Below are 19,101 nucleotides of genomic sequence, written 5' to 3'. Positions count from 1 at the left end.
AGATGGTATAAGTGTGTGTGTGTGTGTGTGTGTGTGTGTGTGTGTGTGTGTGTGTGTGTGTGTGTGTGTGTGTGTGTGTGTGTGTGTGTGTGTGTGTGTATGTGTGTGTCGTGGATTGGATGTGCAACTGCCTGAAAACCTTTGCAGAGGAGAAGCAAAGAAAGTCAGCAAAGGTTTTCTGGGTAGTCCAAGAGGCAGGTACAACAAGAGCAGGCAAAATATTGGAAAAAAAATCACCAACTTGCCTGCTGTTGGCATGAAACAGACAATGATTCTCTCTCCTACCGAGAGATGCCAATACTCAAATAATTGGATTCGCTATATATGCTAGATATCCCTTATTGTTGGGTTTTCCGTCTCTCTGTCTGTGTGTATGTGTGTCTGCAACGCGAGGCTCCACAGCACGAACCAGCAAACCGATTTCGATGAAACTTTGCCAACAGGTGCCATATGGTCTGGGAATGTGCGCGTTTGAATTTTGTTGCCTAGCAACTAACCGTTGCTGTGCAGCAGCCGAAAAACCGTGTACAGTATTTTCAATACTTGTCCTTCAGTTTTGAATGTAGAGAAATGAGACTTCGGAATTAAACACTTCGAGATATTTAGAAAATTTCACTCGAGCCAATTTTTGATTTAGGTTTTATTTTTCAAATGGTAGTCCTTCAAAAATCGGGTGTCTATTTACCGTCATTTTTTATGAGGGGCTTAGGAAAGTGGGCGGAGCTTCGGGAAAGTGGACGTGGTTGATGAAAAGTGAGAGTGGCGTCGGAAAGTGGGAGTGGCATAGGAAAGTAGAAGTGGCGTATGAAAAATATTGTGTGGCTCAGGAGGTGTGGTCAAACAAGAGCATTGAGAAAAGTTTATCGGGTTTTCCGTGTGTGTGTGTGTGTGTGCGCGCGTGCGTGTCTGCAATGCGAGGCTCCACAGCACAAACCAGCAAACCGATTATTTTTCAAATGGTAGTCCTTCAAAAATAGGGTGTCTATTTACCGTCGTTTTTTATGAGGAGTGCCAGTTGGCAAAATATGCAATAGGAAAAATCTTGCCAGGCAGAGGGACAATTGTATGTGAACCAATACATCTTGGCAATGAATCTTCGTCGGTGGATCGGTCAGAATGAAAAGCATCGTATCCAGTGCTTCGATCCTAGCGGATCCCTCGTCGCCTACCGGCTTGTCTTATATTCAGTCACTGTTACTGGAGCAAGATAGGAAGTAGCTGCACTAGCAGAGTGGGGATGTATACTCCATGGTCCTTGGATGAAGGCCTTGTACACTGAATGAGTGGTGAACAGTTCAGAATGGACTTGGCAGTGTTGGGAATATCATGTTGATCAGGCTTGGAAGCAAAGATAGAAATTATGATCTGCCAAGAGAGGTGATGGCTGATAGACAAAGGAACTCCAGAAACTACACCTCTCTGAGAAAAGTAGATTGGGGAATTCACTAGCCTATCTTTGTAGGGGCAGAATGAGACTGTAGATATTTTCAGCATTGATGGACACGTTTAGGAAAGTTGACGAATGAATGCTTCTTTCCAGATCTGCAGACACGGATGTTGCAATAACTGCTATTTCCAGATGTTTGGTGTGCATACTGTTCTACACAAAATGGCACAATCAAGAAAACGATGCAGAGCATTTTCCAGGAAGAAGAAACATCATTGTTGTCAAAAATATGATTGGTCCTCATAATCTGCTCCTTGTGGCATGCCAGCCTCAATGGCATGGAAAGCAATATTATGTACCTAACATGTCCATGAATATGGCCATGGACTCTTGTTCGAGATTCCTTGCATATATCCATTGAGAAAGACGAATCAGCATTTTTAGAGTAAAATAGCCAATGGCGAAACCAAACTGATGATCAGAGATCAGAAAGTTGGAGAAAAATACAATACTTGAGATCTATCACTTTCATTGAAATGGGAATAAGGCTGATGAAACTGTTGTTAAAGAAATCAGACTTTGTGGAAGGGTTGAGGTTCACAATTTTCCAAGAATAAGGTGGATTACTATCAGAGAAAGACTTGCAGAAGAGCAAATACAGTTGCAAAGACAGGGCAGAAACACAGTTGAGAAATACAGCATTAAGCGACCACCAGCTCCAGTTGCTCTCGGAACTAGTCTGTGATGAGGGATTGGAGTGAAGAGAGAAAAGGAGGGACTGTGTTGCCAGTTTCCACTTCTTTTACAAAAACCTTACTCCAATTTCTCATGAAATCTGATGAGATCTCATGAGACAATTTTGTAGGGGTTTGATCCATGGTCATCATTCAATCACACATGCCACACCAACATAAAGCCTATAAAAGGTACTGTAATACGATGTCTTGTCGTAGGTATCATTGTGTGAATCCAGTTGGAGCTGCAAAGACTGAAATCTTGTATGAAATGTAGAAATCATAGTTTTGGCCAGTTAATGACAATGTGAAAAATCATGGCAAGACTCCATGTTGCAGTAACAGCTGTATCCAAGACTAAAGAGAGTACGTTTGTTTACAATTAAATATACATGTCGAAGATGTTTCCAGAAGTGATGTGAAGTATTTTTATGATAGAAGACTGATGAGAACAAAAATTGCTATAAATACAGATGTGAATGTTACCTTGAGAACAATAATATCACACAACAGCTCAAAGTTCTCTCAACGACATTTAGCTAGTTGAAAATAGCAGTTGAGAGAGGTAACCAAAGCAAAGGTAACTCGAACTATGTTGTCGATGGCACATCATCGCATATTCCCGCGCGCACTGCTTTGTCCCATTAACACTAGGTGAAATTTTATCTTGCAAAATGGATTGACTATTCTTTTCTATTTGATGTGCTTTATGACCAAAGACTTACTATGTTTACTAAATCAGAAGTCATTGCAGGCATGTCAACATTTCATGAAACATTAATTTAACACTGTCCAGCAATATAGAACTGTGCATCAATTTAATCATAGGAATGAACTGTGTACAATATTAATTATAATTATTCATAATCAATTAGATAAATACAGTAAAACCTGTGACTGTTTGTCACTCATGGGGGCCACATAAGTAAGTTCTTTATAAAATAATTTACCATGTGCAATGGTAAATACACTTAAAAAAAAAAATCAGCCCCCATGACCCCACCCCCTCTGGCCCGGCCACTAGGGGTCATATCATAAATCCAACAGTGTTGTGCACTTCCCCATACATATATCTACTATGTTCCAAAGTTTCAAGTTCCTATCTCAAACGGTGTAGGAGGAGCTATTTTGACCCCCTATCTGCAAAGCACCCCCTTCCCCCCAAGAAACCTCTGATCATCATGTGTTTAAAAAAGATGTTGTTAAATGTTGTTGTTCTCCTTTCGGCTGCTCCCGTTAGGGGTCGCCACAGCGGATCATTCATTATGATCCGCATACTGATTTGGCACAGGTTTTACGCCAGATGCCCTTCCTGACGCAACCCTGGACGCCTCTTACGACACAGGGATAAGGATTGGGTTTCGCCATGATTTCGGGCTGCCCTACACCCTCTCATAGCGTGCCCCAGCGCAGAGCAACCGTCCTCAAGCAAACTCCAACCCAAGCCTCCGAGTCGCCGGATTACAGGCGCACGCCACTACGCCCGGTTATGTTGTTAAATGTATAACTCATGAATATGTTTGTTTTAAAAAGCTGTAAGACAATATTTTTTTTTAAATCGACCCCCATGACCCCAACCCCTCTGGCCAGGCCCCTAGGGGTCATATCAAAAATCCGAAAGTGTTGTGCACTTCCCCATACATATATCTACTAAGTCCCAAAGTTTCAAGTTCCTATTTCAAACGGTGTCGGAGGAGTTACAGAGTAAGACAGACGGACGTACGGACGGACGGCGGAGACAATCACAATATTCCCGCTTTTCTTCGAAAGCACGGGAATAACTAGAGTTCATAGAACACCTTACCCCATGCTGTCTTGAGAAACAAGGACATGGGCGGAGTCTACGAGAGGCAAATTTGAATGGTTGTGATAATGTAAAATTCCATAATATTTTATCCAAGTACTGCTAAATGGAAGGGTTTTGAAAGTGCCAAAAAGGTGAGTTGTGTTCTCCAATGTTCAAGTATATAATTCAACTGAAATAAAATAAAGATTTTGAAAGTTGTAGAAAAAAATGTTTTTTTGGAAGTTTACAGCCGTTGATGTGGTGTCTTTTATACCACCTGATTTGATATGTTACGTGAGTTCTTCGTGCCTGTTGTTGGGGTCCTTTATGACATCTTTAAAAACAGTACATTTCCTGTTTATAATGACTCAATTTTGTTTCATTGCCAGACCGGCAGACAGAATTTAAATCTCACTCTTCTCTGCACATGCACAATTGGGACAAATTCAGAGCCAACATACTGCTAAACTACAGGTTTGTTTTAAGATTCATGTTCCGATTCGTGTTCAAAATATAACATTCAACTGAAATCAAGTTGTTCCTCGATCATAAACTGACGTTTGTAAACATATAGACAGACTGACATAAACCAATTGCTCACCCTGCTTTTCGCTTTGCATGCACGGGGTAAAAATTGGCATCAGACGACAAAGAGAGATAAACAAAGCTACACACATGCACCCACCACAAAAGTTTGAATTGTTTGGTAACAAGCAACAACATTTTGTTTTATGCTGGAGAGGCGAACAGTATTTCAGTCAACGTACAATATCGACAGTGAAGCATGATGGAGGATTAGTACAAGTTTGGGACTGCCAGCATTGGTGTCAGTGATATACACAAAATTGATAGCACCATGACTGTTGGCAAGTAGAGACAGATTCCGATTCATCATGTCATTCCCTCATGAACAAGACTCATCCGGCAGGGATTCATCTTCCAGTAAAGCAATGATCCCAAGTATACAAGCAATGTGGTGAAATTCAATTTTGACACTAAAGATGCTGAAGGAATATTCACAACCATTGCTTTGACAGCATAAGGTCCATTATATACTGCTCACATAAAGTTAAATGTAATCAAAATGAAAGAGGGGAAATGAGAAAAATCAAACATCATGTGAAAAGTTTTGTTACGAGTTCAGTGAAAGCAATATTTCATCTGCATTTTGCAATGCATCTTGGTGGGGCTTGGATGTAATCATCTCAAAATAAGCACACCAGATGCGGTTAGGGGTTGCATCATTTTAACACGTTAGTTAACATTGGGTTGGACCTCTCTAGCAGCAGTGCAGGCAGTTGGATGGTGATGCATATTTCTGATAAGCCTAACAATGTTGGCTTGGAGGATGTGGTTCCCCTCATCTTGGAGGACCAGTTTTTGTTGGCAGTGGTCAGGTTCATAAATGTGGGGTCAGACTCACATGTGTTTACCTTGGGTGTCCCAGAGTTGCTCGATGGAACCAAGGTTGGCTGACATCTAAGACCATGCAAAACAAATTATTTTAGTGCTGGTGGAGGAAAGTGGTTACCACCCAAGCCCATATAGTATAGTGTGTATATACCTTCTTTGTGTATATACCTTTTATCTGTGTGTATATACCTCAGGATTAATTACACACTATCGGTATATATATATATATATATATATATATATATATATATATATATATATATATATATATATATATATATCTATAGTGTGTATATACCTTTTAACTTCTGTGGAGATGAAGTGATAGCACTTCACAAATGGAAAAGGAAGACTGTTTTCATAAAATGCTGGTCTGATGATGTTTTCATGGTCGGCCTGTCCGATACATACAGTGCCTATTAGAAAGTCCACTCCCCCTATCAACATTTTCACCTTTTGTTGCTTTATATCCTGGAATTAAATTGCATTAAATCATGCTTTTTCCACCTTTATTTATACATCGTAACCCACAACTTTCAAGTGAAAAACAAATTCGACAAATTTCAGAAAATTAATTAAAAATACAAAACTAGAATATCTTGGTTGGATAAGTATCCACCCCCCTTACAATAACAATTGTAAACAATAAAAAGAGCAATCAGAGATTGCAGATCTTCCCCAGGACTTCTTTTGAGTGGTGTATTTTTGTAGGTTTTAGGGTATATCCAATATGGCTGCCAAACCAAGTGACCTCTGAGTGAAAAGAAGAAAGCCATTACTCAAAAATCCCACCTCGAGTCCCATTTATGGTCTGCAAAAAAAACCACTCCAGAGATTCTGAAGCCATGTGGCAAAACGTTTTGTGGTCTGACAAAAACAAGATGGAACTTTTTGGCCTAAATGCAAAACGTTACGTTTGGCACAAACCCAACACAGCACATACCCAAAGAACACCATCCCGACTGTGAAGCATGGTGGTGGTAGCATCATGTTACAGGGATGTTTATCATCAGCAGGGACTGGGGCACTTGTCAGAATAGAAGGGAAAGTGTATGGAGCAAAATACAGAAAAATCCCAAAGGAGAACATGCTGCCCTCTGCAAGAAAGCTGAAATTGGGACGGAAGTTCACCTTTCAGCATGACAACGACCTGAAGCACATAGCCATAGCTACACTGGAGTGGCTACGGAACAACAAGATAAACGTTCTTGAGTGTCCCAATCAGAGCCCCGACCTAAATCCAATCGAAAATCTGTGGCATAACTTGAAGATTGCTGTCCATCAATATTCCCCATGTGACAACTTGACTGAGCTTGAACAGTTTTGTGCAGAAGGATGGGCAAATATTGCCCAATCAAGGTGTGCAAAGTTTGTAGAGACCGATCCGGATAGACTCACAGCTGTAATTGCTGTCAAAGTTGCTTCCACCAAGTATTAACTAGGGGGAGGGGGGTGGGGGTGGACACATCCAACCAAGATATTCTAGTTTTGTATTTTTAATTAATTTTCAGAAATTTGTTTTTCACTTTGAAGTTGTGGGTTACAATGTATGAATAAAAGTGGAAAAAGTCTGGTTTAATGCAATTTAATTCCAGGCTACAAGGCAACAAAAGGTGAAAATGCTGAAAGGGGGTGTTGACTTTATGTAGGCAATGCATAACTGTCCCTTATGGCTTCGAGGATGTGCAACCAACACCCTAAACCAACCCTGTTTCACACCTCTCATGGGGTACCACATTACAGTGAGCATGACACTCACTACAACGTCATCAAACACGTGCTCTCTTATCTTTGAAATTGATGTTAAACTTTCATTCTTCAGACTTGTAAGACCGATCCAAATCTCTGACCTCCATCTCAGACAGTCACAGAACTATTGAGTTAATCCTGACAATGACTTCTTAATTGGCAGAGTTGAATGTTGGGGCATTGCACATGCATACCATCAATGATTAAATACTGCCGGTTAATTTGGAAGTCTTCCTTCATGTTTAGCATTGGTCACTTTTGGTAACCTATTTTGAGTTCCATCAACTATCCAATCTAACTGAACTAACCGCTCAAATTCAATTATCTACCAAGAGTGTCCTTCACACAACCATTCCAATTTGTGGTGGCACACAAAATTAATAGTTGCTTTACATTGTGATGACAAAATGTATCTGTTCAATGATCTCCATGTGCAGTTATCTTGCACAGGTTATCATTTATAATGGGGGAGAGTGAGGGGAGGAGTGTCCTATTAAAAGCCTTCGCATCCCTGTGAGCTTCTACATTCTGATTGGCTGTGCAAAAATGCCAAAAACAGGAGTGTGTTTCTTCCATGTCTACATTCATTGATGAGACCAATGTTGAACTCGTCCTTCACTGAAAAATAACGATGGGAATTAATTATTGGAGGAATTGCCAACCTTCATTAATTTGTAGATGATACTGTATATCCGTTTTAGTCATGTCTGTCATTGAATAAGCATCCCTGTGAATATATATATATATATATATATATATTTTTTTTTTTTAAGGCCATTTACATAAAGGGGGCTGTGATGGGTTTGGCCAAATGGGGGAGGGAGGAGGGGAAACGGGTTTGTCCAAATCTTCAACCCCACTGGATCTGCCCCTTGAGTACCAATGGTTAACATTAATACAATTATTATAGTCCTTTCACAACATTTTGTACTTTTTAACTGAAGAAGAATGCTAATATTTTAGTTTTCCATTTTTGTTTGTTTGTTTGTTTGTGATGTAACAGACTTGTATGATAAACCCTTGTTAATATGACCAAAAACAGACTTTAATAACAAATTTCTCATTTCCTGGATGATACCAGGACCAAGACCCTTGCATTCTTAGCACTAATCCTACAAGCAGACAGCAAGATGTTGCATTGTTCAATTTAATCAAAATGCGAACACAAACTACGTGTTCAACTCGATGCAAATATCCTATATGCTTGCTTTCACATATATTTTGTTTAAGAAAGGTCAAAGGGTGGGTCCAGGCTCTTTGCCATTGGGAGAGTGGGGTGAGGTTTCCACACAGTCAAAGAGCTTTTAAAATATATATGGCAAGCACAATAGGTACGTCTGATGAAATGAACATACAATACATCCCCCTCCCCCGAATAAAAGGAAAGGGGTGCACGGATGGTCAGGGCATCCCAAGGCTACTCCTCCTCAGGATTAAGCTTTGGCTTTTCAAAAAAATATAAATTACATTACATTTTAATCACATGTATATTGATTACGTGGATGGGTTGCAAAGAATTGCAAGAATTCACACAAAACCACAACATTGTGACATTATTGCAATCACGTATACTCAATGACACAAAGGTAGTACTTGATAAGCGGTGAGAGGATTTTCATTGTAAGTACAGGATATACATTCGCGTTGGTTCATTTTCCGAAACTGAGGCAAGTTAAAATGGTTCACGTTATTTCGATGAAAGTAAAGAAGCCGTTCACTTGCTGCGGAACAATGAAAATAGAAATCCCCCAAAATGCGTAAACTACAAGAAAAAAGGCAAAAAATTTTTTTGAAGAGTGAAGGAATAGCAAAGGCTTTTGTTTCATGAACGAGTGAAGTCATATTTTAATCACGTCACTTACCTTTGCATTGAAAATCGAACCATTTGTGAAATCACAATGCGGACTCAAATACAATGTGAACGAGCATCGGTTGATTTGTGCATTGTATTCGTACAGACTTTATAGAGGCATTTATTTTGGGGCAAAATAAATAACAATCGACATTTACCGATAAAAGGATTTTTAATTCCATGCACATTTACCGCTCCGATCCGCACAATGCCGTGTGGGAGTTTCATCAAGTGTGTTCATATAAACTCAATTTGCTTCCGTCTCTCGTGCGTTTAATCACACACTGCTAGAAGTGCTACGACAACTACTATTTATTCAACGGCCCCAATTATTCCCAAGTTATTGTGCAGTTGACCGGGAAAAGTTTTTGGCCAAAGTCTTTTACGAAGACCTGGCGTTTGATTTGTTGAAGACCTGGCCAAAGACGAAGACCTAGACCTGGTGTTTGAAGTTGGAAGCAATTTGTAATTTGTTCAAGATGCCGGCGATAACTCGTACGCTCTTCGCGAAGGACACCATGGGATCTTGAACGTCCAGCAACTATTGCAAGCAGACTGGGGACCGCCCAGTCAATCTGCCGTACGCCACACTCCACACGATGCGACAACCTTCCCGTGAAGCACCAATCCGACATTTTAGTCGGGTCAGGATTTGAACGCACACTCCAACACTCGAAGGAGAGGTGCGCTCCTTCTGCAACATCCTGTCTTTGCCAAAGATAGACGAGAACATTCAAAAAGTTTTGCAAACGCGATACAATAGTCCAAGAAACACCAATGAATGCTATTATTTTCAACAAGTCCTGATATATATATATATATATATATAAATATATTTCTTCTTCTTTCGGCTGCTCCCTTTTGGGGGTCGCCACAGCAGATCATCCGTATGATCCGCATCATGATTTGGCACAGGTTTTACACCAGATGCCCTTCCTGACGCAACCATGGTCACCTCTTACGACACAGGGATATGGTACACCTATTTTAACCGGGGCATACACCGGGCCCAGTACACTGGTACTCACTTCGCCAACCTCGGAAGGATGACAGGTTGAGTCAACCTCCTGGTGTGTATTAATTCAAGTGGCCAACGGGGCTTGAACTCAGGACCTCATGGATCTTAAGCCGCTACTCTAACCACTACGCCAACACCAGGCTATATATATATATATATATATATATATATATATATATATATATATATATATATATATATATATATATATATATATATATATATATATATATATATATATATATATATATATGTGTTTTTGTTTTTTTTCTTGGAAAACTCATAACAAATACTTGTATTAAAAAAATAATGAAATCCTTAGGATTTCTTGGATTATTGTGAGTATCTTGATCCGATAACTTTTTCAACAGCCACAATGTGCAGCATATAATGACGACAATAATGATATGTCTTCCATGAGAAGGAACTCCAAAGGAGGGGGAAGCCATGAGGCACATCAAAACGTGCATCATGTTATGGTTGCCAACCTATGGTGGTGCTCTCTCCTTTTTAAAGGCTGAGCGTCAAGCAAAGCAGCACGTACCATCTATTTAAAATGGTACGACTCGAACCAGCAACGTTGCAGTGTCGGAGGAGAAGTTTTTATTACCACAACACCGCACCGAGTCTGGTCAAACGCACAACGGGTCTCAGGGGGTTAAAATAAATTAATGAATCTTTCGACCTGTCGTGTTATCAAGAACAGGCAGTAAATGCACATTTTATAATCGTATGTATAATGATATGACGTCACATCTACGAAACGAGTACTGGTACCTGCTCACCAATCATAGGACGCGCCGTAACGGCGCCATGACAACGATCTTCAACTCGGGTGCTGCAGGTCTTGACCGCAATGGCCGACACTCCGCTCCACTTCTCACCGCGGTAGAGGACGCGCCGTTACCTGTGAAGTGCCGACCCGGCGTAACTGGACGTCCTGCCGCGATTGCTACTCGAACGCAGGACAATGAACCGGCAGGCGACGCACGTCGTTTGTCCCAGAACTCTTCCTCTTCATTGGAAATCTTCTTCCTCGACAAATGAACAACACGCAAATCACCTGCTTCATTATTTGACCTCTATCATCGTTATTATTATTATTATTGTTATTATTGTTTGAGGTGTTATTCAAATCTTTTTAAAAGGATTTCCTCCTCATACTTGCGATCACGAATCTCTCCACAACATCATCGACCGATTGGTAGTACTCGGTAGGCCGACCCCGTCCGTGTTCGAGAAACGTGTTCCAATCGCCCAAGACTTGGAGCTTTCTCATCATGTCCAGTCACACGCGGTAATGTGTTTCCCTGACATTCTGTTTCCCGTGAACATTTTGCCTTTCCTCGTCATTTCACTCGTTTTCTTCACAAACCCGTCGAATCGAATCCTCACGTGTTCCACGGTGCTTCTTCTTCGGAACATTCTTCAATTTTTTTCGTTATTTTTTATTTTTTTTGGGGGCCTTTCTTAGATTGCAGACGTTAATTATTTATTTATTTGTTTACTGTCGTACTGTGCAACGACGACATCACCCAACAAAATGGAGGTTTGGAGAAGCTGCACGTTATGTGGGGCCCAGTTTGGAGAAGCTCCACGTTATGTGGGGCCCAGTTTGGAGAAGCTCCACGTTATGTGGGGCCCAGTTTGGAGAAGATCCACATTATGTGGGGCCCAGTCGATGTGGGCCCAGTTTGGAGAAGCTCCACGTTATGTGGGGACCAGTCGATGTGGGGCCGGTTTGGAGAAGCTCCATAATATTATGTGGGGCCCAGTCGATGTGGGGCCCAATTTGGAGAAGCTCCACGTTATGTGGGCCCAGTTTGGAGAAGCTCCACGTTATGTGGGGCCGGTTTGGAGAAGCTCCACGTTATGTGGGGCCCAGTCGATGTGCGGCCGGTTTGGAGAAGCTCCACATTATGTGGGGCCCAGTCGATGTGGGTCCAGTTTGGAGAAGCTCCACGTGATGTGGGGCCCAGTTTGGAGAAGCTCCACGTGATGTGGGGCCCAGTTTGGAGACGCTCCACGTGATGTGGGGCCCAGTTTGGAGAAGCTCCACGTTATGTGGGCTCAGTTTGGAGAAGCTCCACGTTATGTGCGGCCCAGTTTGGAGAAGCTCCACGTTATGTGGGGCCCAATTTGGAGAAGCTCCACGTTATGTGGGGCCCAGTTTGGAGAAGCTCCACGTTATGTGGGCCCAGTTTGGAGAAGCTCCACGTTATGTGGGGCCCATTTTGGAGAAGATCTACATTATGTGGGGCCCAGTCGATGTGGGCCCAGTTTGGAGAAGCTCCACGTTATGTGGGGCCCAGTTTGGAGAAGCTCCACATTATGTGGGGCCCAGTTTGGAGAAGCTCCACATTATGTGGGGCCCAGTTTGGAGAAGCTCCACATTATGTGGGGCCCAGTTTGGAGAAGCTCCACATTATGTGGGGCCCAGTTTGGAGAAGCTCCACATTATGTGGGCCCAGTTTGGAGAAGCTCCACGTTATGTGGGGCCCAGTTTGGAGAAGATCCACATTATGTGGGGCCCAGTTTGGAGAAGCTCCACATTATGTGGGGCCCAGTCGATGTGGGTCCAGTTTGGAGAAGCTCCACGTGATGTGGGGCCCAGTTTGGAGAAGCTCCACGTGATGTGGGGCCCAGTTTGGAGACGCTCCACGTGATGTGGGGCCCAGTTTGGAGAAGCTCCACGTTATGTGGGGCCCATTTTGGAGAAGATCTACATTATGTGGGGGCCCAGTCGATGTGGGCCCAGTTTGGAGAAGCTCCACGTTATGTGGGGCCCAGTTTGGAGAAGCTCCACATTATGTGGGGCCCAGTTTGGAGAAGGCTCCACATTATGTGGGGCCCAGTTTGGAGAAGCTCCACATTATGTGGGGCCCAGTTTGGAGAAGCTCCACATTATGTGGGCCCAGTTTGGAGAAGCTCCACATTATGTGGGCCCAGTTTGGAGAAGCTCCACGTTATGTGGGGCCCAGTTTGGAGAAGATCCACATTATGTGGGGCCCAGTCGATGTGGGCCCAGTTTGGAGAAGCTCCACGTTATGTGGGGCCGGTTTGGAGAAGCTCCACGTTATGTGGGGCCCAGTCGATGTGGGGCCGGTTTGGAGAAGCTCCACATTATGTGGGGCCCAGTCGATGTGGGTCCAGTTTGGAGAAGCTCCACGTGATGTGGGGCCCAGTTTGGAGAAGCTCCACGTGATGTGGGGCCCAGTTTGGAGACGCTCCACGTGATGTGGGGCCCAGTTTGGAGAAGCTCCACGTTATGTGGGGCCCAGTTTGGAGAAGCTCCACGTTATGTGCGGCCCAGTTTGGAGAAGCTCCACGTTATGTGGGGCCCAATTTGGAGAAGCTCCATTATGTGGGGCCCAGTTTGGAGAAGCTCCACGTGCTATGTGGGGGCCCAGTTTGGAGAAGCTCCACGTTATGTGGGGCCCAGTTTGGAGAAGCTCCACGTTATGTGGGGCCCAGTTTGGAGAAGCTCCACGTTATGTGGGGCCCAATTTGGAGAAGCTCCACGTTATGTGGGCCCAGTTTGGAGAAGCTCCACGTTATGTGGGGCCGGTTTGGAGAAGCTCCACGTTATGTGGGGCCCAGTCGATGTGCGGCCGGTTTGGAGAAGCTCCACATTATGTGGGGCCCAGTCGATGTGGGTCCAGTTTGGAGAAGCTCCACGTGATGTGGGGCCCAGTTTGGAGAAGCTCCACGTGATGTGGGGCCCAGTTTGGAGACGCTCCACGTGATGTGGGGCCCAGTTTGGAGAAGCTCCACGTTATGTGGGGCTCAGTTTGGAGAAGCTCCACGTTATGTGCGGCCCAGTTTGGAGAAGCTCCACGTTATGTGGGGCCCAATTTGGAGAAGCTCCACGTTATGTGGGGCCCAGTTTGGAGAAGCTCCACGTTATGTGGGGCCCAGTTTGGAGAAGCTCCACGTTATGTGGGGCCCATTTTGGAGAAGATCTACATTATGTGGGGCCCAGTCGATGTGGGCCCAGTTTGGAGAAGCTCCACGTTATGTGGGGCCCAGTTTGGAGAAGCTCCACATTATGTGGGGCCCAGTTTGGAGAAGCTCCACGTTATGTGGGGCCCAGTTTGGAGAAGATCCACATTATGTGGGGCCCAGTCGATGTGGGCCCAGTTTGGAGAAGCTCCACGTTATGTGGGGACCAGTCGATGTGGGGCCGGTTTGGAGAAGCTCCATAATATTATGTGGGGCCCAGTCGATGTGGGGCCCAATTTGGAGAAGCTCCACGTTATGTGGGCCCAGTTTGGAGAAGCTCCACGTTATGTGGGGCCGGTTTGGAGAAGCTCCACGTTATGTGGGGCCCAGTCGATGTGCGGCCGGTTTGGAGAAGCTCCACATTATGTGGGGCCCAGTCGATGTGGGTCCAGTTTGGAGAAGCTCCACGTGATGTGGGGCCCAGTTTGGAGAAGCTCCACGTGATGTGGGGCCCAGTTTGGAGACGCTCCACGTGATGTGGGGCCCAGTTTGGAGAAGCTCCACGTTATGTGGGGCTCAGTTTGGAGAAGCTCCACGTTATGTGCGGCCCAGTTTGGAGAAGCTCCACGTTATGTGGGGCCCAATTTGGAGAAGCTCCACGTTATGTGGGGCCCAGTTTGGAGAAGCTCCACGTTATGTGGGGCCCAGTTTGGAGAAGCTCCACGTTATGTGGGGCCCATTTTGGAGAAGATCTACATTATGTGGGGCCCAGTCGATGTGGGCCCAGTTTGGAGAAGCTCCACGTTATGTGGGGCCCAGTTTGGAGAAGCTCCACATTATGTGGGGCCCAGTTTGGAGAAGCTCCACATTATGTGGGGCCCAGTTTGGAGAAGCTCCACATTATGTGGGGCCCAGTTTGGAGAAGCTCCACATTATGTGGGGCCCAGTTTGGAGAAGCTCCACATTATGTGGGCCCAATTTGGAGAAGCTCCACGTTATGTGGGGCCCAGTTTGGAGAAGATCCACATTATGTGGGGCCCAGTTTGGAGAAGCTCCACATTATGTGGGGCCCAGTCGATGTGGGTCCAGTTTGGAGAAGCTCCACGTGATGTGGGGCCCAGTTTGGAGAAGCTCCACGTGATGTGGGGCCCAGTTTGGAGACGCTCCACGTGATGTGGGGCCCAGTTTGGAGAAGCTCCACGTTATGTGGGGCCCATTTTGGAGAAGATCTACATTATGTGGGGCCCAGTCGATGTGGGCCCAGTTTGGAGAAGCTCCACGTTATGTGGGGCCCAGTTTGGAGAAGCTCCACATTATGTGGGGCCCAGTTTGGAGAAGCTCCACATTATGTGGGGCCCAGTTTGGAGAAGCTCCACATTATGTGGGGCCCAGTTTGGAGAAGCTCCACATTATGTGGGGCCCAGTTTGGAGAAGCTCCACATTATGTGGGCCCAGTTTGGAGAAGCTCCACGTTATGTGGGGCCCAGTTTGGAGAAGATCCACATTATGTGGGGCCCAGTCGATGTGGGCCCAGTTTGGAGAAGCTCCACGTTATGTGGGGCCGGTTTGGAGAAGCTCCACGTTATGTGGGGCCCAGTCGATGTGGGGCCGGTTTGGAGAAGCTCCACATTATGTGGGGCCCAGTCGATGTGGGTCCAGTTTGGAGAAGCTCCACGTGATGTGGGGCCCAGTTTGGAGAAGCTCCACGTGATGTGGGGCCCAGTTTGGAGACGCTCCACGTGATGTGGGGCCCAGTTTGGAGAAGCTCCACGTTATGTGGGGCCCAGTTTGGAGAAGCTCCACGTTATGTGCGGCCCAGTTTGGAGAAGCTCCACGTTATGTGGGGCCCAATTTGGAGAAGCTCCACGTTATGTGGGGCCCAGTTTGGAGAAGCTCCACGTTATGTGGGGCCCAGTTTGGAGAAGCTCCACGTTATGTGGGGCCCAGTTTGGAGAAGCTCCACGTTATGTGGGGCCCAGTTTGGAGAAGCTCCACGTTATGTGGGGCCCAATTTGGAGAAGCTCCACGTTATGTGGGCCCAGTTTGGAGAAGCTCCACGTTATGTGGGGCCGGTTTGGAGAAGCTCCACGTTATGTGGGGCCCAGTCGATGTGCGGCCGGTTTGGAGAAGCTCCACATTATGTGGGGCCCAGTCGATGTGGGTCCAGTTTGGAGAAGCTCCACGTGATGTGGGGCCCAGTTTGGAGAAGCTCCACGTGATGTGGGGCCCAGTTTGGAGACGCTCCACGTGATGTGGGGCCCAGTTTGGAGAAGCTCCACGTTATGTGGGGCTCAGTTTGGAGAAGCTCCACGTTATGTGCGGCCCAGTTTGGAGAAGCTCCACGTTATGTGGGGCCCAATTTGGAGAAGCTCCACGTTATGTGGGGCCCAGTTTGGAGAAGCTCCACGTTATGTGGGGCCCAGTTTGGAGAAGCTCCACGTTATGTGGGGCCCATTTTGGAGAAGATCTACATTATGTGGGGCCCAGTCGATGTGGGCCCAGTTTGGAGAAGCTCCACGTTATGTGGGGCCCAGTTTGGAGAAGCTCCACATTATGTGGGGCCCAGTTTGGAGAAGCTCCACATTATGTGGGGCCCAGTTTGGAGAAGCTCCACATTATGTGGGGCCCAGTTTGGAGAAGCTCCACATTATGTGGGGCCCAGTTTGGAGAAGCTCCACATTATGTGGGCCCAGTTTGGAGAAGCTCCACGTTATGTGGGGCCCAGTTTGGAGAAGATCCACATTATGTGGGGCCCAGTTTGGAGAAGCTCCACATTATGTGGGGCCCAGTCGATGTGGGTCCAGTTTGGAGAAGCTCCACGTGATGTGGGGCCCAGTTTGGAGAAGCTCCACGTGATGTGGGGCCCAGTTTGGAGACGCTCCACGTGATGTGGGGCCCAGTTTGGAGAAGCTCCACGTTATGTGGGGCCCATTTTGGAGAAGATCTACATTATGTGGGGCCCAGTCGATGTGGGCCCAGTTTGGAGAAGCTCCACGTTATGTGGGGCCCAGTTTGGAGAAGCTCCACATTATGTGGGGCCCAGTTTGGAGAAGCTCCACATTATGTGGGGCCCAGTTTGGAGAAGCTCCACATTATGTGGGGCCCAGTTTGGAGAAGCTCCACGTTATGTGGGGCCCAGTTTGGAGAAGCTCCACGTGATGTGGGGCCCAGTTTGGAGACGCTCCACGTGATGTGGGGCCCAGTTTGGAGAAGCTCCACGTTATGTGGGGCCCAGTTTGGAGAAGCTCCACGTTATGTGCGGCCCAGTTTGGAGAAGCTCCACGTTATGTGGGGCCCAATTTGGAGAAGCTCCACGTTATGTGGGGCCCAGTTTGGAGAAGCTCCACGTTATGTGGGGCCCAGTTTGGAGAAGCTCCACGTTATGTGGGGCCCAGTTTGGAGAAGCTCCACGTTATGTGGGGCCCAGTTTGGAGAAGATCCACATTATGTGGGGCCCAGTCGATGTCGGCCCAGTTTGGAGAAGCTCCACGTTATGTGGGGCCCAGTTTGGAGAAGATCCACATTATGTGGGGCCCAGTCGATGTCGGCCCAGTTTGGAGAAGCTCCACGTTATGTGGGGCCCAGTTTGGAGAAGCTCCACATTATGTGGGGCCCAGTTTGGAGAAGCTCCACATTATGTGGGGCCCAGTTTGGAGAAGCTCCACATTATGTGGGCCCAGTTTGGAGAAGCTCCACGTTATGTGGGGCCCAGTTTGGAGAAGATCCACATTATGTGGGGCCCAGTCGATGTGGGCCCAGTTTGGAGAAGCTCCACGTTATGTGGGGCCGGTTTGGAGAAGCTCCACGTTATGTGGGGCCCAGTCGATGTGGGGCCGGTTTGGAGAAGCTCCACATTATGTGGGGCCCAGTCGATGTGGGTCCAGTTTGGAGAAGCTCCACGTGATGTGGGGCCCAGTTTGGAGAAGCTCCACGTGATGTGGGGCCCAGTTTGGAGACGCTCCACGTGATGTGGGGCCCAGTTTGGAGAAGCTCCACGTTATGTGGGGCCCAGTTTGGAGAAGCTCCACGTTATGTGCGGCCCAGTTTGGAGAAGCTCCACGTTATGTGGGGCCCAATTTGGAGAAGCTCCACGTTATGTGGGGCCCAGTTTGGAGAAGCTCCACGTTATGTGGGGCCCAGTTTGGAGAAGCTCCACGTTATGTGGGGCCCAGTTTGGAGAAGCTCCACGTTATGTGGGGCCCAGTTTGGAGAAGCTCCACGTTATGTGGGGCCCAGTTTGGAGAAGCTCCACGTTATGTGGGGCCCAGTTTGGAGAAGCTCCACGTTATGTGGGGCCCAGTTTGGAGAAGCTCCACGTTATGTGGGGCCCAGTTTGGAGAAGCTCCACGTTATGTGGGGCCCAGTTTGGAGAAGCTCCATGTTATGTGGGGCCCAGTTTGGAGAAGCTCCACATTATGTGGGGCCCAGTTTGGAGAAGCTCCACATTATGTGGAGCCCAGTTTGGAGAAGCTCCACGTTATGTGGGGCCCAGTTTGGAGAAGCTCCACGTTATGTGGGGCCCAGTTTGGAGAAGCTCCACGTTATGTGGGGCCCAGTTTGGAGAAGATCCACATTATGTGGGGCCCAGTCGATGTGGGGCCCAGTTTGGAGAAGCTCCACGTTATGTGGGGCCCAGTTTGGAGAAGCTCCACGTTATGTGGGGCCCAGTTTGGAGAAGCTCCACGTTATGTGGGGCCCAGTTTGGAGAAGCTCCACGTTATGTGGGGCCCAGTTTGGAGAAGATCCACATTATGTGGGGCCCAGTCGATGTCGGCCCAGTTTGGAGAAGCTCCACGTTATGTGGGGCCCAGTTTGGAGAAGATCCACATTATGTGGGGCCCAGTCGATGTCGGCCCAGTTTGGAGAAGCTCCACGTTATGTGGGGCCGGTTTGGAGAAGCTCCACGTTATGTGGGGACCAGTCGATGTGGGGCTGGTTTGGAGAAGCTCCATAATATTATGTGGGGCCCAGTCGATGTGGGGCCCAATTTGGAGAAGCTCCACATTATGTGGGGCCCAGTTTGGAGAAGCTCCACGTTATGTGGGGCCCAGTCGATGTGGGCCCAGTTTGGATAAGCTCCATAATATTATGTGGGGCCCAGTCGATGTGGGGCCCAGTGGATGCAATGGCTTGTCCTGCAGGATGATCTAATCATCAAGGCCCTGCGGCCTAGTTAAATAGAACAATACAACGGAGAGATTGCGCCATCAAAGAGTAAAA

General features: G+C 46.5%; 2 long non-coding RNA genes across 3 annotated transcripts in view; one reads left to right on the top strand and one right to left on the bottom strand.

Moving 5' to 3' along the window:
- LOC147031814 (uncharacterized) overlaps positions 1–11,223 on the bottom strand; it is a 40,813-nt gene extending 29,590 nt beyond the window's left edge. Inside the window, exons 1-2 of one of the 2 annotated variants that reach the window (XR_015051883.1) lie at positions 11,104–11,223; positions 10,725–10,970 (exon numbers count right to left, since the gene is read on the bottom strand). This is a non-coding gene — a long non-coding RNA (uncharacterized LOC147031814). Of the gene's footprint in view, positions 1–10,724; positions 10,975–11,103 lie in introns of both variants that reach the window. The other variant, XR_015051882.1, reaches the window with a different exon arrangement.
- LOC147031813 (uncharacterized) overlaps positions 11,104–19,101 on the top strand; it is a 92,514-nt gene continuing 84,516 nt past the window's right edge. The window contains exon 1 of the long non-coding RNA XR_015051881.1: positions 11,104–11,236. This is a non-coding gene — a long non-coding RNA (uncharacterized LOC147031813). The remainder of the gene's footprint in view (positions 11,237–19,101) is intronic.

Source organism: Eptatretus burgeri, chromosome 2 (genome assembly GCF_056783735.1).
Source record: "Eptatretus burgeri isolate ZD-2024b chromosome 2, Ebu_testis_v1, whole genome shotgun sequence".
Lineage (NCBI taxonomy): Eukaryota > Metazoa > Chordata > Myxini > Myxiniformes > Myxinidae > Eptatretus > Eptatretus burgeri.
The sequence above is the reverse complement of the archived record's forward strand: the minus strand, read 5'-3'. Positions and strand labels throughout refer to the sequence as shown.